General features: G+C 50.3%; 1 protein-coding gene across 2 annotated transcripts in view; it reads left to right on the top strand.

Annotated features, from left to right (window-relative positions):
- Positions 1-6,061: 6,061 nt before the first annotated feature.
- The window catches only part of LOC106992358 (ATP-dependent 6-phosphofructokinase, platelet type-like), an 82,709-nt gene continuing 64,089 nt past the window's right edge, over positions 6,062-24,681 (top strand). The window contains exon 1 of one of the 2 annotated variants that reach the window (XM_028849599.2): positions 6,062-6,236. The gene's annotated coding sequence lies outside the window, so the exon portion shown is untranslated. Of the gene's footprint in view, positions 6,237-23,893; positions 23,946-24,681 lie in introns of those variants that run through there. The other variant, XM_028849600.2, reaches the window with a different exon arrangement.

The raw sequence follows: 24,681 nt of genomic DNA on the forward strand, positions 1-24,681 counted from the left end.
AGCCAAAAGATTGGACATCCCCGATTTAAATAAAACGTTCAAGACCATGTTCTTACAATGCACCACGTACCTGAACAGATTATTCGTGTCTTCTCTGGCCAGGTGTAAATACCTGGCTCCTCTGTCATCGTGGCTGAGCTTCATGACCGTCAGGAACAGCTCGGGAACAGATGTCACTTGAGTTAACCAGAAAAACACGAGTAGTTAAACGTAGACAAAATAGCCTGTGAAATGGTGATCTTCGACACACTGAGAAAACTGGCTTTTCTGCCTGAAATTAGGTGATACCGGGAAGCCAGTATTTCAGAGCTGGAGAGAACAGAACTGTCCTGTCCAAGTCCCTTATCCTACAAACAAGGAAAGTAAGACCTAAAGAAGGCAAATGCGAATGTGTGCGTATTTATGTATATTTTTGAGTGCTTATTACTGGCTAGGTATTTTTCATTTTTTTATTTTTAAATTTTTTATTCTGTTTTGGCTAGGCATTTTCTAATCATGTCACATAGAATCCTGTGAGGGAGGTATTCTCATCCTCATTTACAGATGAAAAAACTGAGGCTCAGGGTGATGAAACAAGCTGCCCGAATCAGAGCCAGGATTCACCCTGGTGTCTGCCCTTCCCACGGTACTGTGCTGCACCTAAATAACACAGCACCCTTTCCAACGCCTGCTGAGTGCCTCCTGCTTTTGTGTACTGCACCTCAGTAACACAGCACCCCTTCCAACATCGGCTGTGTGTCTCCTGTTTCTGTGCATATAATCTCCTGTAGTGCGAAGCACAGGCCTGCAGGAGGGGCAATGCTGGAGTGGGCTAGTCGGCGACAGTGGGGAGAGGGTCCGGGATCAGTCTTTGCTTCCCCTAGTTTGGGATGGATTCTCGATGGTAGCTGTAAGCACAAAGCTGGGGCTTCCAGAACAGCTGGAGGGGCTGGGAGGATAGAAATGCCCCCCAAAAAGATGAAAGGCTCCCCACTCCTGGGGCAGGGTGGAAGGTCTTCTCCTACCTTAGGCAAGCCTCCTGGTAAGTGTCCATACTCCTCGATATGAAAGAAACTGTCTTCTCTTCCAGTCATGCCAGCCGACCCAGCCTCTCCCTCAATCACATACCACGTCCCTGTGATCACCACATCACTTGCCACCCCCTCTGTCCACGTGCCATGAGTCACCTGGCCAAGCGCACACAGCAAGTCGCTGGCAGAGGTGAGACCTCGGGTCTCCTCAGCCCAATCTAGGGAGCCTGCCATCCAACAGTCATGCGTAAAGCGGCCCACTACGACCTGCATCATCTACCGCTGTTAAATTACTTGTTTCCAAGCTTACCGTACTTTGTATCAGATGATCAATGCATTTAAAATCAGCAGATACAGTGAGATGTCTGCTTTCTAATAATATATAGCTTTAATAATAATAGCGTTCATGGTAGCTATTTCTCAAACAAGAAACATGACTTATCGTAAGTTTCTATGGCTGGACACAGTGGCTCACACCTTTAATCCCAGCACTTTGGAAGGCCAAGGTGATATGGTTTGGCCTCGTCCCCACCCAAATCTCATCTTGAATTGTAGTTCCCATAATCCCCACATGTTGTGGGAGGGACCTGGTAGGAGGTAATTGAATCATGAGGGCGGTTCCCCCATGTTATTCTCGTGACAGTGAGTATGTTCTCACGAGATCTGATGGTTTTATAAGGGGCTTCCCCCTTCACTTGTCGTTCTCTTCCATACCACCCTGTGAAGAGGTGCCTTCCACCATGATTGTAAGTTTCCTGAGGCTTCCTCAGCCATGTAGAACTGTGAGTCAATTAAACCTCTTTACTTTTTAGCTCATTCATTATAAATTACCCAGTCTTGGGTATTTCTTCATAGCAGTGTGAGATTAGACTAATATACAAGACAAGAGGATTGCTTGAACTCAGGAGTTTGAGACCAGCCTAGACAACAAAGTTTCCACCTACACCTACACCTACACCTACACACACACACACACACACACACACAAAATGAGCCAGGCGTGGTGGCACCTTGTCCCAGTTGCTTGAGAGACTGAGGTGAGAGGATCGCTTGAGCCCAGGAGTTCGAGGCTGCAGTGAGCCAAGATCACACCACTGTACTCCAGCCTGGGCAACAGGGTGAGTCCCAGTCTCAAAAATAAGTACATTTGTATAAAATTTGAAAAATAAAGGAGAAGAATCTACCACTCTGGGTGAGGCCCTTATTAATAGTAGCCAGTACTATAAACTCAGGTGTCTGTCTGCCCGACCTTTGCAGGATTTCACAAATGCACTAAGTCTGTTGTCAGGACACCCATGCCTGGACCTTGCCTGGAACCCCCTAGTCACTTGCCTGGCTCCCTTTCTGGAGCCCTGCCCAGAGGCAGCTGCTTTCTCACACCACCCTGTCCAGCTCTTCCCTCTCCCCCCAGCAGCAGCAGCTCCCACTCCTCCTCCTGCCCTTGTCCTTGGCCCTCTGCATGGCATCCACCATGTGCCTCCAGTCACAGCCACGTCAGTCTTTCTAGACAGTAAGCTGTTTGTCTTTTACATTTGCTACAACATCAAGCATAGCACAGAGCCAACAGCTGGTCAAATATGTGAAGTGTTGTCATTTTTAGTTACTATGCTAAAAAAAAAAAAAAAATGGAAAAGGTTTAAGCAAATAACAAAACAAAAAACAAATGAATCCATTTTAATATAAACCCAAGTAAGTATAGGTCTACAATTTCTTCTTTATAATTTTGAAACCCAAATGGCTCAGAAAACTGAAAGATTCTGCAGAAGTTTAGAGCAAACTATTTGATGGCAAAACCTGACTGAACAGATCAGGGCACTGAGTCTTCGTGCTCACACTCGGCGAATCATCAGGTTTGGCTGCAGAAACCCTAGTGTGTCTAGGGTTTCTAGAAGGGCGTGCTATGTTGGGCGGGGCTGTGCAAGTGATGGGAGGAGCTTAGTGAGGAGTGGCTCTTTGCAGGTGAGGAGTGGAGCCTAGTAGGGTGGGGATGCAGGTGAGCTGGGCCTTGGGGATGGGGCTTGCAGGAGATGGGGTGGAGACAGTGGGGCGGGGCTGCAGGCAAGCTGGGCCTTGGGGGCGGGGCTTGCATGGGAGAAGCGTGGCCTTGTGGGGGCAGGGCTGGCAGAAGAGGGTGGGGCTTGGTGATGGACAGGACTGTTCAGGTGAGGGTAGTGGCCTCGTCAGGGGCTGCGGGAAGCTGGGCTAGGTGAACCTTGGTAATCCTCTCTGGCCTTGGTCATGTGGCTCAGGCTGTGCCCAGCAGGGAGGCCGGCCCCATCGAGCTGCGGTCTCCACCCTGAGAGCGAGGGCTCCTCTCCCCCAGCACGGGTTAAAGCAGGGAGGCCAGGACCCATCGAGGGTGGGGGTCTCCGCCCTTCCACGCTGAGAGCGAAGGCTACCTCCTCCAGCGCGGGTTAAAGCACCATGTGTCCACCTGTGCAGTGGCTGGTCCCCATGTGACCTGGAGGGCAGAAACCCTGGGTCCTGCCGCTGGTCCGGGGCGTCTGCTTCCCCTTCCTGCAGTTCCTGGGAGGGTCTGTGTGTCCAGGGGGCTCTGATCCCTGCCTCAGGACCACGGGTGAGGGGTCAAGATCGCCCGCTGTGGAGCTGGCCCGGATCTTGGTTCTGTGGATCCTCGCTGTGTAGTTCTGGAGCAGTTCTGTCCTCAGGAGAGCGATCCTCGCAGCTGCTTCCTGGGGTCGTGAGAAGAATTAATAGGCCAACCCCCAGGTAGCTGCTCGTAGCCCTGTGCGGGGCCAGCCCTGTGTCTCCACCAGTTCCTTCCCTTCGTGCTCCACCACACTGTCACCTCGCCAGCCTTTATTTCCTTTTCCTTGGACCCAGGCAGCAAGTGCCCCGCTGGCCTTGGCAGCCCCTTCTCTAATCTGTCATCAAATCACTTCCTGACGGACAGCACTGACCAGTCATTGGTGTCACCAAAGCCCCACAAAATAGAATCCAATTTTCCTATTAAGCTGTGCAGAGCTGTCCCAGCCCCACTTCCCACAGGCTGGCCTCATTCACCATGGGATCCGTGGTTCTCACCTGGGGCTGGGGGTGCCCCTGGCATCCGGTGGAGAGTGTCAGGGATGTCCCTCCAGGCCCAGTACAGTCCCCCAGCCAGTGGCCAGCAGACAGCAGCACCCAGCCTGATGTCCCTGTGGCTTCTGGTTCCCTGAGGCCAGTTGTGCTTTGCTGCCTCTTCATCCTCTCAGACGGGTGCCCTCTCTCCACCTTCTCTGGTTAGCAGTGTTCCATCCACTAGAGCTCAAAGCACTGCCTCCCGGCAGCGCAGCCCCTTCTCTTGGCCTGCCGTCTGCGTGTGCCTCGCGGTCTGTGATATGTCCTCACTGGCCCATCAGAGCGAGGCTCCCAGGGACGGAGCTGTTCCTGTTTGCGTCTCTGTCCCACCTTCTCTGGACCTGGCACCGTGTCCTTTGCTGACAGAGGTCTTGGGTTGATTGTCAGCAAAACAGACAATCTATATGGATCTAAATGGCTGTAAACATGCTTGATTGGGGTATTTTAAAAATAATTGGATATGTAAACATTTGAGTGTGACACAGGTGGATTTTCGGGTGAATGGTCTTGTTCTTCAGGGAATAACCACAGGTCCATCCACAAGGACCATTTCTGGCTGATTTATGGAACACTGTTCTACCTGGTTAATTTTGAACGTTATCTCAGCCTGAGAGGTAGGTCAGCATGTAACGAAGATCACTGGTTTGAATCCTAACCTGCTCCTTCGGAGCTGCACCTTCCATGCCTCCGTTTCTTCCTTGGTTAGGTAGGAAAGGTATGAGCTACCTGAGAGTTGTGAGGCCTGCATTGAGTGACCACATTAAAGTGCCAAGAACTGCACCCAGAATGTTGGTATTTAAAGATCTTTAAACATTCTGATGCTGCATTTTAGTACCCAGGTAAAACAGCAAAGTTATGACAGATGCAGACACAGACCCTCGGTGAGGTGGGGGGCTGATGGCAGGAGGTGGATCACTGACCCTGGAATGAGGGCATGGTCTGTTTGAGGCTGAACGAAGTGCACATCATTGCATGTACCACAGAGGTCCCTCTGGTGAAGTCCTGGAAGGGTCCATGTGGCTGAGCCATGCAGTCTTTCCGTGATGTCCAGCAGGAGCAGAGCTTTCAGGTGCAGCCCTGCTCTTGTGTGCACAGCCCTCAACTGTCTCAAAAGTCTGAGGCTTAAAGCAGGCTTGGGGTTTCCTTACACCTCCCGGACATCTAATTTGCCTGGCAAACATGTTTTTCTTGGGTGTAAAGGTGAAGGAGTGGGTGACTCTGGTGAAAGTGTACTAATTACTGCACTTCTGGGTCAGTGGCGCTTGGTTGAAGACACTATCTGCCCTGGGTGGACATCTCTGGGGTGGTGAAAACCGGTGGCTGGATGTCGCGGGGTTGCCAAGAAGATGCCAGCTTTTTCCTCAGTAACAACACCCTACTTTGTTTAGGGAAGCAGCGCATCCAGCTAAAAAACTAATTCTCTTGCACGGCGGAGTGGCTGGTGACACAGGTCCAGATGCTGGGCTGCTGATGGGGGGTCCTGGAGAGGGAGGTGTCGGGAGGCTTTCCCGACCCACAGCAGCCCTGAGCCCTTGTCCGGCCTTCTTGCCCGGGGCATGATGCCTGGAGGGAAAGCAGCTTCAGGGGCCCAAGTGTCAGAAGACAGAGTCCTAGCATGTGGGGCAGGCCTGGGCCAGGCTCCTTGGATGATGTCACAGAGCTGCTGCCCATGCGGGGACCACCCACCTCTGAGCCCCATGCAGATTTTCGTCTGTAGCCAAGTGAAATCCTGGTACGGCGAGTGAGGCAGTCAGAGGCACCTTTTGTGGAAGGAGGACAAAGCTGGAGAGAAAGAGGTTTTCCTAAAAGGCACAAGGCACTGATACTTCGTTAGGGATAGGTCCTAGGAGTGTGGTTGCTGATGGGTGAAAAACTGTAGCCAGAGAATAAGTGGGAATGGCCCTTGTTGGTATTTAACTGATTCATTCACGAATGGTCGGAACAGTTGTAGTGAAAAGAATATTTTGGACACAGATGTTTTCATCCTGCTTGACAAGCAGCGTGACTGTAGGCTGTTCCATCCTTCCTGGGTGACAGTGAGAGGGTCTCAGGCCCTTCCGGCCCTGTGCTGGCATTTCCTCAGGGTGTGTGTCCCGTCCCGAATAGGCTGGAATGCCTCTGGGTGCAGCTGAGCCTCTTGAAAAGGTAAGAGTCATGTGACATGCTCTGGGTGAACAGGAAAATGAGGGAGGAGACGGAGAGGGGCCTGGAGGTGAGGAGGATGGTGAGCAACACTGGGGACAGGGGATGGAGGGTAACGCCGGGGACAGGGGATGGAGGGTAACACCACTTCTCCAGGTGCCTTTGGGGGATGCTGCCACCTCTGGCACCCCAGAGTGAAGTCAACAGGATTCTGTCCCCAGGAGTCCCAGAGACTGGCAGCAGGGATTGGCCCAGTATGAACCACCGTTCACTGGCTCCACACCCTGGGACAGGCTCCCTGGTGTTTCCACCGTGGTTTCCCATCTGGACAGTGGGATCCTGAGTGTCCCCATCACAGCTGCGCCCAGAGTCCTGGACTGCAGTGTGTCATTGGCACTCGTTAGCGTTTCTTTTGTCGTGGTCGTGGATGAAGTGGCTCTTTCTTTGTGTGTTCACAGCCCTCCTGCTCACTTTACCTTCTGGGAACACTTTTTAACATAACTTCCTATGTGGGGAGGACTTGAGTGATTAATCGAATGTTTCATCAGGTGTGGTTCTTCTGTTTCCCAGTTTTGACACAACATTTGGTGAAATTTCCAGGGACTCCTGTGGTCAACCTCACAGTTTCACTCTGTCACTTTCTAATGCAGTATTCTTTGGGAGTCTTTTAAATTAAGTGCCGTCATTTGAAAATAAGTTTTATAATATGCAGTTTCAGGTTAATTCTTTACCTTTGTGTGTCAGGCAGTGGCTCCTCACCTGTGAGTAGTCAGAAAGGTTCAGGCAGTTTTCCAGGGCGGTCTTTGCATTTACTGGAACTATTAAGAGCTGATTCTTGCTTAGGCCGTGATTGACACGCAGTGCACGTGAGGCCGTGCCTGGCTTAGCGACTTCTGCAGGCTTAGAGGTCTCTTTCTGTTCTTCCCCAAGCCTGCTCTGCTGTGCTGAGTGTTCACTGCGGGCGACGGTCACACTGTCTGGCAGGGGCCACCGAGGCCACAGGGCGGACTCCACATAGCGGAGCCTGCAGAATGGCAGAGCCCAGCCTCCTCGCCGCCCTTCGTGGGGAGCAGAAAGCACAAGCCTGTGATCAGAGCTGTGCTAGCCCAGAAAGCCTCTCAACAGGTTTAATTTAGGAATCGGCTCCTACCAACTGCCCACGTTTAGGATGTGTTTGAGTTTTTGTGATTTTTCCTGCACTGAAGCTACTGGACTGGCTCTTGAGTCACTGTCATGGGACTTCACATTGCCCCGACGGGAAGCCGCGGGGGAGGAGGGCCGCACAGAGGCTTGCGGCGGTGATAATGAAGGGCTTGTTTCCTCTTGGGACAGCGAGTTCAAGCTCTTTGTAATTGTCAGCGTAAACAGTGACCCGCTGAGGACACGGCTGTAATTCAGGGTGGCATAGTTGATTGTCATCGTTGATATCAGGTACCTGCCTCTAAAATGACAGTACCCATAGTGCAGCTCCAGGAGGGCAGCTCCTGCCAAACACACGTGGTCCTGGGCCCCTGCAGCCAAGGTCGTGCTGCCAGCCAGGCCTGCATCTGTGGGTGCACTGGGATCTTCATGGCACTGAGCGACTCCCTCGTTTGCTTGTGGGGCCCAGCCCTCTGTCCCTCCCGGTCCCCAGTGCGGCTCCTCCCTGTGTTCTCCCAGCCCCGTGCACACCTCCGTCTTCACAGCTTCCGTAGTTTTCGCGTGGACGCCCCAGGTGGGCGCCTGGGCAGGAATCGTGTGTTAGTCGAGTTCTCTCCAGCCATCCCTGGCTCGTGGTTCAGCAGGTCCCTTCACATGAGTCAGCCAGCTGTGTGGCTGCACGTTCAGGATGCTTGTCAGGGGCCTTCCTCAGGTCAGAGCAAGACCAAGGCTCACCTCTGTGGGACTTTGGAGCCCACCCTGGAGAGACTCCAGTCACGTCCAGAGGGGCTGCCTGGGTCCCCGCGGGCTGGTGGGAGTGACTTCTGAACCACTCGAGGCCCCACTTTCTGTTCCTACACCCCACAAAGCCATTTAAAGCACCATGTTCTGGTACCGTGTGCCTCTCGAGTGTGGCACACAAGCCTGGACGTGGATCTGAGCGGGCGCTGCCTTCCTCAGGCTGTGCTTGTGTTTTGGGGCCCCTGGAGCACTCGTGGCTGTGATTCCCGCCGCTGTCTGAGCTTCCCTAGACGGTCTCACCCGCAGCCTGAGGGCCACATCGGCAGCCACCGAGGAGCGAGGAGACTGCAGGTCCGGTGTTGGTCCCACTCAGTCCTTCTCGACTTTGGTGACAGAGGAGACAGCAAAACTTCAGCTGGGAACCCCAGGCCTTCTCTGCTTGGGGCCCTGGGACTGAGATAGCACAGATCCTGCCATCCACGTGCTGGGGGCCCCTCTGTGCAGCTCCCTCCTCTGGTCAGGGGCCACGCTCTTGAGCTGGGCAGCTCGGGGTCCTTGCACTCAGGGGCTCAGGGCGGGTCCTGGATGCAGAGAGGAGAAGGGCGGCGGTTTGAGCCCAACTGTGTTGGCTTCATTTTCTGCCTCTTGTCCCTAAATACATTTGCAAAGTTTTCCAGATGAAAACTCAGAAGGGATTTTTAATGACTGGAATCTGTGAATTCCATGGAAGCCAAGTCTGTCCACCTCTTTCACCCACCTCACTTCTTCCCATTGGGGCTGATTTTGGCAGCGTTCATAGGGACATGGATGCAAGGGGTGGTGGCCAGCCCTCAGCCCTGCGTCCCTCCCCTCCTCCCCTCAGCGCCACAGCATTTCAGTGTCATCCCCTTCCCTGCACGCGTCCTCATGAAAACCAAGTGCAGTTGGAGGGAGACACCTGCGCCCGCTCCCGTGACCTTCCCGGCCAGCCCGGCTGCAGCGGCCCCTCGGCAGTCATCTGTCTGGTGCTGCCTCCGTGCCCCTCCTGTCACCTGACGCTCGTGCTCCTGAATCTTCACGCGTGTGCTCCGTGCAGCCACCTCACGGGCTTCCTGGGAACGGAGACTGTGTCTCACACTGGTCAGAATGCTGTTCTCTGTCCTGTCCACTGAATAGTCCAACACAGAATCATTCCTCTGTGATTATTTATGCTTTGTTATGTAGAGCTGGAATAAAGAAAAAGTGAATTTAGACATTACAGCCATCAAGTTGAAGCTAGGTAATTGCATTAGGGAATTAAATGAGAGCATTTGAGCTTCTCGAGTTCTAATTCCACATCTTCGTATCCCCATCACCCCATACCCAGTGTCTAACACAGCTCTTGGTCTAGGATTTTCTTGGTTAATGCTCATTGAATTGAACTGGACTGAGCTTAACATTCCCACCCAGAGTCAGAAGCCAGTCCCTGAGCAAATTGCATTTAGAACGTGAGTTTGACCTTACTGTGGTAAGGGGTATCCTACACGCCATAATTCCTAGTCAATATTGGGTAGTTAGTCAAATAGACACAAGTATAGAGAGGCATTGGCCCAACTGGTGAAAGGGCAAGGTACAGTGCTTTAGGTCCAGGTCCCCAATATCAACTATGAAAATAAAACGTTGTCAACTCCAATTACAGCCCTGTCCTCAGCTGGTCACTGTTTATGCTAACAAATATAAACAGCACGAACTTGCTGTCCTGAGAGGCAACACACCCTCCATTCTCTCTGCAGTGCAGCTGCCTTGGTGGATGGAACATGCCCCTCCTCCCTCCCTCCCCCCTCCTCTCTCCCTCCCTCCCCCCTCCCTCCCCCTCCTCTCTCCCCACTCCTCTCTCCCCCCTCCTCTCTCCCTCTCCCCCTCCTTCTTCCTGTCTTCTCTCACCTTTCTCCCCCCACCTTCTCTCCTGGGCGAGGGGCAGAAGAGAAGGGACCTCCGGAATCTTCTGCTTCATCCAAGCAGCTTGGGGGCAGCATCAACAGCTGCAATTTGGCTGCCCCAGCAGGTGCCTCAGGGCAGCCTTTCTAATGGGAATCCTGGAATCTTGTCTTTCCTTAATGTGTTCTAAAGGCTGGAGGACATGAAGTGAAACAATGCTCCATGCTCAGTCCTGTGATTTTGTGTATTTATTGGACTTACTTTGAAATTAAACTAAACGATACCCAAGATAGAGCATTAAAAAAAAGAAAAAAGGGCCGGGCGCGGTAGCTCAATCCTGTAATCCCAGCACTTTGGGAGGCTGAGACAGGCAGATCACGAGGTCAGGAGATTGAGATCATCCTGGCTAACACGGTGAAACCCCGTCTCTACTAAAAAATACAAAAAAAAATTAGCCGGACAAGGTGGCGGGCGCCTGTAGTCCCAGCTACTCGGGAGGCTGAGGCAGGAGAATGGCGTAAACCCGGGAGGTGGAGCTTGCAGTGAGCTGAGATCCGACCACTGCACTCCAGCCCAGGCGACAGAGTGAGACTCCGTCTAAAAAAAAAAGAAAAAAAGAAAAAAAAGAAAAAAACAGGCTGTGGTGTTTGAAAAACAAACAAAACCGTTTGGTTTGTTGGTTTGTTCTTAGACCTTCACAGGCTACTAGGTCACACGTTTCAGTGTCTCAGCGAGTGACTTTCTCTCTGGAAGCCATGTCAGCCTCTTGTTTGATGATGTCAGCCACAGCAGAAAGAAGCACTCCGTAGGCCCCGTGCTCAGCACCTTGGCATGAGCTCCTGCCATCTTCTGTTCATGCTCATCACAGCTCTGTGCAGTGGGCGTCCTCCTGATCCATGTGGGAGGATGGAGGATGGAGGCGGAAGGGTGAGTGACGGCAGGAGCACATGAGGGGTCTTTCCTGAGATAGGGAGGGGAACCGGCCCAGGACCTCAGTGCCCATCGCGTCCTTCCTCCTCCTCCTCTGCCTCTGTGACTGTTTGACTCAGACTGCAGCGACAGACATGAGTATGTGCAGAGCGTGTGTGCTCCCCTGGGGGTGTGTGCTCATATTGGCAGGGAGGGATGTGAGCGTGTACAGAGCGTGTGTGCACACCTTGGGGGTGTATGCTGGCATTGGCAGGGACAGATGTGAGCACGTACAGAATGTGTACACACCTTGGGGATGTGTGCTGGCATTGGCAGGGACAGATGTGAGTGTGCACAGAATGTGTGCTGGCATTGGCAGGGACGGATGTGTACAGAGCATGTGTGCACACCTCGGGGGTGTGTGCTGTTGTTGGCATGGACAGACATGAGTGTGTACAGAGCGTATGTGTACCCCTGGGGGTGTGTGCTGGTGCTGGCTGGGACAGATGTGTACAGAGCGTGTGTGTACACCTCGGGGTTGTGTGTTGGTATTGGCACGGACAGACGTGAGCGTGTACAGAGCGTGTGTGCACACCTGAGGGTATGTGCTTATGTTGTTTTGTAAGTGGCAAATACGTGGCCCTTGCGTCGGGAGGCCCTGCGCCCATGCTGAGTCCATCAGTGGCCCTCAGGTTGGGGTCTCCATCTCCCCAGACAGCACTCGAGTGTCTTGAGGTTTCAGATTCTTCCTCTCCAGGTACTTGGGCCTCCTCAGGACCAAACACCCAGAACGAGCCAACTGCAAACTACGAGAACGTTCAAATCCATCTTCAGTAGGAAAAGCAAAAGCAATTGGAATAATTTTCCAACATGACCTCGTGGTTAAGCCGTTAGATACTCCAGCCAGCAGATTGAGTCACTTTAAAATTCACGCCGATTAAAATGGTTTTGAGGGTTGCAGAGCTTTACCACTAAACCTTGAAATAATTGAAGCATTCTGCTCCACTTGCTTACTAACTAGGGTTGGAGATAACTTTCAGTCCAAAGTAGCAACCTTCTAAATCCAGCTTAGATGTGAGGCTCCCACTGACACAGGAAGAGACAGTGGCCCTTGTTCACTCTCCTGTGTTCACATACTTTGTCATTTTTTTTGTATCCTGATCATCACTTCTGCTTTTCCAATTGAAACTAAAGGAATTTTAGTTCTGTTTTGGAGAAGCTGTGGTTAGTGGTTTCTTTTCATGGTTTGCTTAATCTCTTAAGTCTGGTGCTTACGTTTACCCAAATGCACTTTTCTTTAGTACGACGGTGTTGTTGCCCAGGGCTTCTCCCTCCATATCTGCTCCCCAGGAGGCCCCCTAGGAATGGACACTGGAGATCCAGCCCCTCCTTCTTTGAGTCCATTGTAGGTTTGGCTCAGAGAAGAAAACAGACCTCTGGGTTAGGTGCCCCTGACTGCTTGCTTGTGAAATGTTTAACAATAAGGTGCCTTCCAAACTAATTTTACACACTGATAGTTGTAGCTTGAAGTATCACTGCAGTCATAAGAACAAGAAACACTCCCATAAAGTAGATAGGCAGAAAAAAGCCATAAAAATTTAATAAAGTACAAATAAAATGGTGTTGTAAGAATATACAGTGGGAAATGCTCTCAGTCCAGCCAGATCGGCTGTGGCGTCCTCCTGTAAATACACTCAGCCACGTATGGCCCTGATCTCAATCACTACTGTGAATTGTGATCCAGAATGTTCTTGGGGGGCCGATGCCTGGACTTTGCCAGCAGCAGAGTCTGGTTGGGCATCGCGGTGGTGATGAGCTTAGCGCGGCCAGCTGGGCTGAGGGGTGGCCACTCGTGCACTCGCCACGTGCAGTCGTTATTCTGGTGATGGAGTTGCACGCGACGCGGCTTGTCCACCTGGGCTACTTAAAGTACCGGGAATCCAACTGTGGGGGGGTGCCTCCCGACATGGGAGCTGTCTTTCTTATCCAGGGCCCTCTAGCACTGCAGACCCCAGCCGCCGGTCCCTGAGCCCACGGGGAGGCACCGGAGGGCTCTGCTGGGCCATGGAGGTCCCCGAGCAGGTGGTCACTCATTGCTTATGGGTGGTCCATGGCCTGTGAGTTTATTCCCGGGGTCTGTGTGGACAAGGTTAACCAGTTCACAGCTGGGGACTTACACAGGTGACACTAGTTAAAGTGAAATCTATATTAGCTCGCACGGGAGTAGGTGAGGAGCTGGGAGGGTGGGGAGGCTTGGCCCTAGCACTGAAGCCCGGGCTCCTGACATTTCTGCGTCTTCCTGTTGAGGGGCTGCCAGGGCCCCTGTGGGTCCTGAAGACAGTGGGTGCCCTATGGACCAGGGGAGGCGGAAGCCTCTAGAGGCTGCGGGAGGCAAGGAGAGGGTCGCGTCCCCAGAGCCAGCTCTGCCGGCAGCTCGACGTTAGCTGGTGGGACCTGTTTTTGGACTCCAGCTTCCAGAAATGTGAGAAAATAAGTCAGTGTTTAGGGCGCTAAATTTGGGGTGATTTAGTGGAGAAATAGAAAACTAGCCCAGGAAGGTGCACGCATTGAAATGTGCTCTGTCCAGGTGTTCACAGTGGCGTGACGGGGATGGCATCAGGGTTCTGGGAACTGCAGTTTTACTGAAGGAAGGGGGCTCACCACCCCTTTCCTCATGTGACTGAAGGTACGTATGCCTGCCACACTGCCCAGGACACGGGGACTAGAATTTTGACTTTATTATGGGAACCAAGCCACAGTCAGAACAAAGTGAGGACTGAAATGAGCTTCCTGCAGCCTGAACTGGGAAGAGGAATCGCAAGTAGTTTGTGTTTTTCTGCACAGACCTGTCCTTTCAGATTTTGTTGAGTTCTGGAAAAAGGGAGAAGCACACCTCGGCCAGGGACGGTGTTTCTGGAGGTGGGGCGGCTTCAGCCTGAACGTGGCCGTGTGGCTGGGAGGCTCGGAAACTGCCCTCCAAGGGCACCCATCTGTTCCTTTCTGCACTAATACTTCCTTTACAGAAATTCCAGAAATTCCAGAGCAGTGCGGGAAGCCTCTGGTCTGGATGGGTTTGTGGGGACCGAGGTCACGGGGTGTTGTCCCCAGTACTTATCCTGATGTTGCAGAGGCTCTGTTCCCAAATAATTATTCCACAGTTTCAGAGCCTATATCTGAGTGATAGTCTTAACTTTGTTGCATAAAAGCAAACAAAGTATGTCTTGAGCGTCTAAAAATCCATTTAGTAGTCATGACTGTAACCTCATACATGGGGGCTTTGGGATGGAGTGAAAAATCACCGTCACCTGGCGTGGACGCTGCGTGGTATTTCTAGCGTGGTGGCCTGCTCGTGCCTTGAGCTCCATCTGCAGCGTGAGCAAGAGCTGTGCATTTGAGAAATGTGGGCAGGTCAGCTTGCTCCTCCAGGGGGGCTGTGAGGATGTGGGTGAGGGGCCTGGGATGAGGCCACGTCAATGGGAAGGAACTTGGTTGTGTCAGCAGATATGTCTGCCTCTACAGGCCCGCAAGCCAGCCAGAACCCAGTTTTCCTTTGGTCATCTAATGCCAGAAAAAAACCCTGTTTCTTAGAGATTCTCATAATTTATATTAATGAACCATTTGACCCTACATAAAATGTTATAAATGCATAAGGCTTTACAACTTGGCAGATGTGTAACTCACATGTTAGGATTGAATCAAACTGTTGAAGATACTTGTTTCACTTGAAGGTTTTTAGCATTTTATGTGCAAACCAAATGCCAATAGCATTTTGAAAGAGTATTTTGGAATTTTAAACACAGAGTGGGACAGTGCTGGGTCTCTGGGATGCTGGTGGGGTGTATGTGACCACAAGCTCTTGGAGCTTGCAAGCAAGCAGGATTCCTAAATTGTCACACCTGCAGTGCTGGAAGTCAAAGTGGATTTCTGTAAACGAGGTATTAGTGCAATAAGGAACAGATGAGTGTCCTTGGAGGGCAGTTTCTGAGCCTCCCAGAGACCCCAGGAAGAAGCGGGGTAGGGGGGAAGTTACCCCCTAGATGGTGGAGCCAGGTTTGCTGGTGGCCCTGGGTGGCAGGTCATTACGTGCAATAAGGAACAGGTGAGCGCCCTTGAGGGCGGTTTCTCGGCCCCCTTTGCAACCGCAAGTGGAAGACGCCCCAAAGTGGGGGGTGTTGGGGGTCGGATTTCCAGTGGGGCCGGGTTTGCTGGTGGCCGCTGCGTGGCAGGTCACTGCGTGGAGCGATGGGAGGTGAGTGGAGTGGGAATAGTGGACGTACCCTCCACAGCTACTGCTGGGAGTTGGCTCTGGTAGCAGAGGGGGCATAGAGGGATTCCCATCAGGGGCAACACGGCTGGGGTCCCATGTGCGCTGGACGCCGAGGTGTGGCCATATGTGATCTCAGTCTCCACAGCCACTCTGGGAAGTGGGTTCAGTTACCTTCCCATCTCACATTTGAGAAATCTCAGGGGCTGACATCGCAGCTGGGTGGGGTGGAAGTAATGTCTCAGGCAGGACGTTGGCCCCAGAGCCCAGCTCTTACCCGCCCTGCTGTTTTCAGTCCACCAAGCTTGTAGAGAGGCGGGTGTGGTGGTGGGGGGCAGAGGTCGTGCGTTTCAGGGGGCTGCTGAGAAACCAACACAGTAGAAGGGGGGCAGGAAATAAACCAGGCAGGAGACACAGGCAGTGCTTGGGAGATCTGCGCAGGGTCTGGGTATAGGGGGCACCTCTGGGCCTGTGAACCCCATTCTGTGCTCCCGGCTTGCCCAACCTTGGCCCTCAGCCACATGTCCGCTTTAGATGAAATCTCAGTCCCTTGCGTGGTGCGGGCATCTTTTCTCCCTGGCTTTGCCTCTCCTTAAATCAGTCTCAGTGTGGGTGGTGGGGTGGGTGGTGGTCCACGGAATTTGCCCTCCACCTCCCCATCCTTGTCCTGTCTGGCCTGTTACCTGAATATGTGTCTCTTCAGAGCCTGCAAATGAGTGGGGGCCACGGCAGCCTCTCGCTGGCCGGCCTCAAACTTTTATTCATCAGAATCATGTTAAATGCTGATTCCTAGGCACCCCATTAGACTCTCTATGCCTGCCTGGCATGGGTACTTTGAGGAAGGTACAGAGGGTTGCTGGGCTGTTCCAGGAGGGAATTTGCATTTGTGGAATGTCTACTGTGTTCCTTCCAGCACTCTACTTTCCACACACACGTGGCATTAAACCTGGAATACCTCTGGGTGCTGTGCTGGTGAGGAAGCCCCACCTGGATGAGGGGCTGCTGGGGCTTGGACTTGATTACTGGGCTGGGGGCTGCTGATGGGATGCCCTGGGAAGTCCTGCTGTGCACTCGGGGGGGTGCAGAAACAGGCTCAGGAAATACAGACCATGGATCTCAAAAATCCTACTGGAAAATCTTTTATGAGCAAATTTGCATCTGACTGAAGATAATCATTGCTTGAGTAATTGGTTTGTTTATAAAACCGGTCCTATGAACTAATAGATTAGTTTTTATTCATGCCTTGTCTATAACGTAAATAGCTGTTACGGCAACCTAAATTAACTTTAAATTTTGTATCAGATTGCATTCCAGATTACAAACAGCTGCTTGATAATCTAATTGATAAAATGGAGGAATTTGGTACTTGGAACCCAGAGTGAAGAGAACAGAATTGCTTTGGTTTCTCAAAAGCGTGTGACGGGTGACCTGGGGTGAAGAGAAGTGGCTGGAGTCATTACACTCGAGGAGATGACAGCTTTTCTCAGCTGTCTTCTGGATAAAACAAAAGGGCGATAAACGTGGAAAAATTCAGTACTTAGTTTGTCTATGCCCTGAGCTTCTCATACAATCATTAATGTGACCGGGCTGTATCTGAAGCCTCCATACAGGCACAAAGAAATTAGGCTAGATTAAGGCAGCCGGCATCCTCTGGTGCCTGGGCCACATGTCATCTCCTAAAGCCCTTTTGGGTGAAATGACAGTTGCAATGTCTGTTGTTTGGAGGAGTGTAATCTCACGTATGAGATGTAGATTTAAAACACCAAAGCCAGGAAGCTTGGTGGGAGTGGCTGTCTTCCAAGTGGTTTTCTGTGCTGCCATGGACGAGGTGTGGATGTGTCATCCGTTGGTGAGATCCACTGGTGAAGGGGCTAAGCAAACCCTTCGCGGGGGGCGGGGTTGTGAAACTACATCTCTTCTGGCATCCCAAGTAAATACATTTTGTAAAACTTGTGAATTTGACCCTGACCCTAACCCTGAGTGTTGAGTCTGCTGCAGTGTCTGGAGCCGTCTTCGACATTGAGGGTGACTGACTGTAAATGACCGATTCCTCAGTGGTGAAAGTTCAAATTTAGCTTCCCTGAGGAAGCCAGACCTCAGTCACACGTATCTCCATTGTAAACACTGTGGCTTCTACACGAGTGGCTGCAAGTTTCCAGGTTCTCCTTGGAGAAGCAGCCATGCGGTGCTTGGTGATTTGATAACATCAGCCACCTTCTGTCTTCTGTCTAATCATGGTACAAATGATTCTCCTACAAGGAAACGGATCTGGTTTCTTCCCCGATCATTGGAAGAAGCAGCCCACCTAGGGACTGCACCGTCCTCTGCATTTTCACAGCAAAGCCTGTGTCTGTCTGTGAGGAGTGTCATGTGTGTTATGGGAATCATGAGAATTGCCTTAATTCTTCCACTTTTTGAGGGCTCACGCAGCTCTGCCTGTTTTACCTGGGATGAGCAGCGGGTGGTCTCTGGCTGCTGTGGGACTAGGGCTTGGGGTGCATCATCACATCCTGTGGCCTGTCCAGGTGGACATCATTGTCTTTTGCCTGTTGGCTGAGGCAGCTGTGATGCCATGGGGGTCATACTTGTGTCGGGGCCAACCCAGTTCTTCCCGTGTACACCTCTCCTGCTGGAGTGCCTTTCCTTATGATGACGTGTTGAATTAGCGTGGAGAATGCAGAGAGGCTCTGCGCCTCTCCTTCCCATTCTTACTCCCTAGAGCTGTGATGCCCGACAAGGGAGCCCATAGCCAGAGGCTCCTTTAAATTTAATTAGAATAAAGGTTTGATTACATAGCTAAACACATTTGAAAAGAACTTCACAGATTAAATTCCAGATTCAGCCCTTCAGGCCCAGTGGCCACATTTTGGGGCTCAGCAGCTGTAGGTGGCCGTTGTCTTTCTGTGTTGGCTGAGCAGATTGGGACGCTTCCGGTTCAGCAGGCAGTTCTCTTGCATGGTTCTGCCTGTGGTGAGGACACCTTGGCTGGAGAGCCTCGTGGCGATGCCATAGGCCTCTGGCTGCAGCCAGGCTGCACGGTTCCTGTGCCCCGCGTCCTGTGCAGGGCCAGATGGATCCCACCACAGAGTGAGCACTGCTAGACTTGGGTACTGTGTGTAGACAGCAGAGGGGCATGTCTGTGCCTTGCTGACTGGCCTCCTTGGCCAGGCTCCCGTCTCCAAGTCTTCAGGGGAAATGCATCCACCATCCACACCGTGCACCAGAAGAAAACTGCAGGCTTCTCTGTGGGTGGTGAATTGAGATCATGCAGAGTGACTAGGCTTGGGCTCCTGGCCAGCGTGGAACCTGATGATAGCTTTAGGTGGAACCCGACATGCCTCCATGTGTACATGGCGAAGAGAATGCAGTGTTGTCAACTTGAATCCAAATGTGCTCCCGTTTTGAGGTGGAAGGTTCTGGGAGTATTGGCCGTTGCTGATTGTCCTGCTGTGGAGGACTTTGAATGCAGGCACTGGTTTAGGGTAACCCTGGTTTCCTGGTCCTGTATGTGGGCATCCCTGAGTGTGCTGGGCTGGAGGAAGGCAGGGCAGATGGGAGGGTGACAAGAAGTCAGGTGTTTCCAGCTGTGGGGAGTGATGCCATCAGATGGCCAAGATCAGGAGGGTGGTGGCCAGGGGACCAAAGCAGGGGTGGGTGGAAATGCCATGTTTCCCGGGGCATGGGGAGGACCTGTTGAGCTCTATTCCTGGGCAACAGTTCTTCCATTCTCAGGAATCTGTGCCATTGTAATTGAGTAGCAAATTCTGTAATTGCTCTAATTACTTTCTGTTAAGTCCCCATCCCAATTACCATGAATTAGCAACAGTGACAACAGTTTCCCTGATCAATCTTTGCCAAGAAAAACCAGTGGAACTAGTTTTAGTTACCTTGAGTTCCCTCCAAATCAGATTCCTTAGTGGCTTGTGTCCCCAGAGCTGCTGCAGTTCCTCCTGGGCCTAGCAGACACATTCCAGACATTCACATCTCAGCTCAGATGTAGGCGTGCACATTATTTACAGAAAATCGCACTGTGCTATGATCGGCTTGAGCTGACGTTCTCTAGGTGGGAGACAGAGGCCAAGGACCTGTGAGGGACTGTCCGAGTGTTCTCTCATTGACTTGGAGCAGGTGCACATCTGTTCTTCAAAAGTTCTAATGGGATGAAATTAGAAATATGAATTTTTAAAATTCATGTGTTATGAACACTGTTCCGTGATTTCCTCTGAAATGAGAGACTATTTGTGGACAAGGCAGTTGGCCTGCAGCTCTCCTTAGAACTGTCCTAGACCTCGATGCCATCCTATGGTCTCTTCCTGGGTGTGGGGTGCACTGCTTGAAGCAAAACCAAAGGAAAGAATGTGGTCAGTGTGCATCACTACTGCAGCCAGCTCAACGCGCCCACCCACTGGGAGGGGGGCCGGATCACTTAACATTTTAAATGCATTTAACACTAAACCAGCAAATCAGCCAGTACTTTCTGTAACTGAACTGCCTGGCTCCCGGGAACCTGACACTTGACTTTTCAGAAGAGAATACTTGCTTCTGTGGAGTGTCAATATTTGTCTCATTTCTTGAGACTTTGTTCAAAGTGATGAACATGTGTAAATTAGGCCACAGAGCTCTCTAGGCACAGTCAGGGGAGTAAAAGGCTGTGAAAGATGCGGCCTGATGTGAGCTGTGGCCAGGCACTTTGGAACCTGGGATCCCATCTCCAGCCTTTCAAAGGACATAGAGGAATATAAAATGCAGATGGGAGAGTTCATATTTTAGGCTTCTCTGTTCTTTTGAAATCAAAGTGCAAAGAAAAAGTTTTGCCTTGAGGTCTTATCCCTTACTTGTTTTTCTCCTGAGGTTTTAAAATTTTCTTAACTGCTTTTTTCTCCCCCGATCCTTGGGGAACTTCTATCTTCTTATCTTCTTAAAAGATATAGTTAAATTGAACACTGAAATTTAAAAACATGCTTTCATATTATTTTTCTTTTAACGTATGTATCTGACATTGGTGAAGAACTAAGTGGGCGTGTTGCTTTACTTTTATTTTAGTTTATTTATTTTTTTGAGACGGAGTCTCGCTCTGTAGCCCAGGCTGGAATGTAGTGGCACGATCTTGGCTCAGTGCAGCCTCACCTCCTGGTTCACGCCATTCTCCTGCCTCAGCCTCCTGAGTAGCTGGGATTATAAGTGTCTGCCACCATGGCTTGTTCATTTTTGTATTAGTAGAGACAGGGTTTCAACATGTTGGCCAGGCTGGTCTTGAACTCCTCACCTCAGGTGATTTGCTCACCTTGACCTCCCAATGTGCTGGGATTACAGGCATGAGCCACCACACTCAGCCTGAGATATTCTTGATTGTAACTGTAATAGATCCCTTTAATAAAAACAGAACAACAACAACAACAAAAAGCTGTCTGAAAAGTCCCAAAATTAAAGAGCTCACTTGGAAAGGGATTTGGACACCAGTTGAATGGCCCAGCACAAACCATAGTTACATGGGCCACTCGGTCTGTTAGATTCTTAGGGTATTTGAAGTGGTGGGGATATTTGCATTTCTGCCTCTGGATATCGTGTTAGTATGAATTCGGCTAGTGTTTGAGGGCCAGGCTCAGATCCGGGAAAACAAGAGCCCCTGACCTCACGGCACTTCTCTTCTATGTGTGTGTGTGTGAGGAAAATAGAAAACACAAGAATATTTTTTTTTCAATGAGCTGGGAAGATGGAAAAACAAGCTTAAGATGTTTACTTGTTCAGAAGAAAGGAAGTGCAGGGAACACTCAGCTTTGCTGCTGCTGAAGGAGGCCCCTGGCGGAGGCTGTTTCAGAGGTTGGGTTTCTCTGAGAAAGGTAAGAGGCAAATAGGATGCCCTATCTGGTTTGCCAGAGATGGGGAAAGTTAGTATCCCCAAAACAGCCTCAGCATTCTTTGAAAGGCTTCAGAAAACCAGCTAGGGTGTGGGACCCTTGTTGGCCGCTGGGTAGAAGGAAAACATTGCTGGTCCTGAGGACTGTATTGTTCTTCCACTGCTATAAAGAACTACCTGAGGCTGGGTAATAAAGGAAAAAAGGCTTAATCGGCATACAGCTCTGTGGGCTGTACAGGCTTCTACATCTGGGGAAACTTACAATCATGGTGGAAGGTGAAGGGGAGGCAGGCATGTCTTCACATGGCTGGAAGAGGAGAGAGAGTGAAGGGGAAGGTGCCGTGTACCTCCAAACAACCAGATCTCAGGAGAACTATCATGAGGACAACACTTGGGGGATTGTGCTAAACCATTAGAAACCACCCCCATGAGTCAATCACCTCCCACCAGGGCCCACCTCCAACACAGGGTTAGAGTTCAGCATGAGATTTGGGTGGGGACACACAGCCACACCACGTCAGGCTTCCCATTCTTCTCTTGCACGTGCTTCCCAAATGGTTCTGTCATTGGTTTTTGTTTTTGTTGATACATAATATATGTACATATTTTCTGAGTGCATGTGATATCTTGATTCATCCCTATATTAATCAATCTGGGTACTTGGGATATCTTTCACTTGAAATATTTTCTTTTCCTTGTGCTGGTAATGTTCAAGTTATTCTCTCCTAGCTGTTTTGATAATACACAGTAGATGACCCACTGCCATCCCCTTGCTGATTTACCAATAGTACGTCTTGTGCTCCCATTAGGCTATGTGTTTGTGCCCATTAGCAGCCTCTGCTTATGAGTGGGCTGTGCTGGGCCCTGTTGACCACCTACTCTTAGCCTCCATGAGATCTCTCAGCTCCTGCTTATGAGGAAGAACATGCACCGTTTCTTTGCTTGGCTCGTTTGCTTAATGTAAGGTCCTCCAGCTCCATCCATGCTGTTGCGGATGACAGGGCTCTCCGCTGTGTGGTGGAGTATTGCTCCTGTGTATGTTCAGGCCACGTTCCCTTCATCCCCTGTTGACGGGCACTCAGGTGATTCCGGACCTTGGCTGCTGTGGATGGTGCTGCATTGAAGCTGGGAGCTGTCACTGGCTTCATATTCAGGGGACATGAGCCACTTTGATGTTCTCAAGCAACCTATCCCCAAAGCCTTCTGTAGAATGCCGCATTCCCTTGTGCCCATGGCTTCCACTAGGAGGAACCATTGGGAAGGGGCTTTGAACCCTTGGGTTTCTGTCTTTAATTGGTACCCGGGTGCACTGACCAAGCAGGGGTCCCAGTGACCCTGGACACTACCTCACATAAGGTCCAAAGATGCAGTTAGGTTCTTTTTTAACTTTAGAAAAAAAACGCTTTGGACCTGATTAAGCTATAGCATTATCAGTTAGTGTTTTTCCTATTAGAAAGGTGTATATTTTATTTTCTAGGAAGAAAAGAAATCCTGTTAAATACTCTAACCACAGATTAAATCATGTCAAGGAAAGAGGTACTATTTTGGGGGGAAATTGTCCCTTCATGTCAAAGATCAAGGGGATGACTTCCATTGTTTAATTGAGTTAATTATGAAATCTTAAGTGGTTTTGAGAAGACGAGCTGCAGATGCTGCAAGACATGAGACTGATGCTGATTTAATGTTAGTCAACCCTGACAGAATGTAGCTAATATTTAAAGCTTGCTCCAGTATTGTTTGATAGATTGTAAGTTAATGTAAAGATCTGTTTGATGCTTTTATTTTACAAAATATTATTGAGAAAAAGTTTGACAGCCAAGGAAACAGCCTTCAACCAATTTATTCCTAATTTCTATCACCAGAAAAATTTGTCCTGTTAATTCCAGAATTTACTTTTGGAAAGTTCCTGTAAGGAGAGCCAGAGGTATTGGTGGTTGAATGGTGACTTGAATTTAGGTGAAGATCGTTAAATATTACATAGTCATGTTTGTCTTGGTGGTTTTAGCCATTTTATATTAAATTTAGAACTGCGAGTCAAACCAAATGTGTTCTTTTGCTTTTGTGATACTCCTTTGTTTGTATGACTATAGTGGTAAAGAATGATAAAATGTGTATAGGGTATTTTCTTTGTGTAGATATTAGGATTTTTAGGGGAACAAATTAATCATTCTTCTAATAGACATTGTGTTGTGTGTTGGGTCCTTTGTATATTAGTTGAATTACTATAATGAGGACCACTTGAAAGTATGTTTCTATACAAGATATTTTATATGCTGCCTTGTGTTATGCAAAATCCTTCATCCTCCAAGAAGACTAAGTAATGGGTTGGAGGAGAGGTTTAATTCCCCATTAGGTCTATTCCAAATGCCCGGAATTGAATGCAAGTACAAGTTATGTTTTTGAAGTGCGGAGTGTGTGGTGGACTCCTTTTTAGGTCATGGGAGGGAGGTAAAGCAAAGATCAGATTTGCTGATGAACATTTGTGCACATTCTAGTGGAGAAGTCATATGACTTGACTGCACCTGCGTACTCTGATTTTGTTGTCGTTAGTGTCCGTAGCCACAAGCCTCAGCCACTTCTGGGATCCACCCTGAGGGGCTGTGGTGAGGGTTATTACAGAGTCGTGTGTCTTAGCGAATGGCACAAACGGCCTTGTGGGCCTACTTTGGCTTTGTTTGAACCTGTAGACTGTTAAACTAATTTTAGTTTAACATTCTGAGGATTATAAATTGATTCTTGTCTAAGAAGAGGTTTCTGTTGTCTTTGAAGACAGGAGGCACAATACAGAAGGTCCCTGGCTCCCAATGGTTACATTTGTGTTTTTTTTCAACCTCGTGATGGTGCGAACTAGGCACACTCAGTGCATTGTTTGGCCCGAGATGGGCTGCCTCTGGATGAACTCCTTGTAAGTTGAAACTATTATATCAAATGCACTTTCTATTTAGGATATTTTCAGCTACGCTGGGTTTATTGGAACAGTTTCATCCCATGGTAAGTCAGGGAGCATATGTGCTCATAAAAGTAGAGACAATCTTATAGATACCATTAGGTATAAAGTCTGACGTTACAGAGATACGATGAAAACAATCAAGTGGGACTTGGAAGCCTTAGAGGGGCTCACATGGCGGCTCCTGGAATGCAAACGTGAGCGCCACTGGCTTCTGGATGTGACGTCTGTGCCTTCTGCTCAGCCCAGTGGGTTATCAGCTGCTCTCGAGGGCAGAGCGGTCCAGCGTTGCTGTGTTTAGGTGTTTGAGCTGCCTTAAGAGGCTAGGTCATTTCTCACTGGTGTTTCAGGGCTTTAGGCCTTCTGAACAAGCAGGAGGAAGGACGACTTTGTAGAGCTTTGGAAATCTCAACGGACTTCAGGGCCATCCCCCTTGGCAGGAGAGAGCCCCACTGGAGGTGAGCAGGGTGCCGTGCAGGCCTGTGCTGGGCCCAGGCATGTACGGACGTTGTGAGGGCCACAGGACACAGATCGGTCTTGGTTCACAACTGGTGTGGATGGCCACGCAGCATTTCTGGCAGGTACATGAGTGCGGGGAGGTGGGTTTTGGGGTGTGCTTCCTGGTTGCCTAGTTGCTTGGAAGACCCCTATTCAGACCCCATCCTGAGTCACCGTGACAGGCCTCCGGCTTCAC

This window comes from Macaca mulatta, chromosome 6, assembly GCF_049350105.2.
Source record: "Macaca mulatta isolate MMU2019108-1 chromosome 6, T2T-MMU8v2.0, whole genome shotgun sequence".
Taxonomy (NCBI): Eukaryota; Metazoa; Chordata; class Mammalia; order Primates; family Cercopithecidae; genus Macaca; species Macaca mulatta.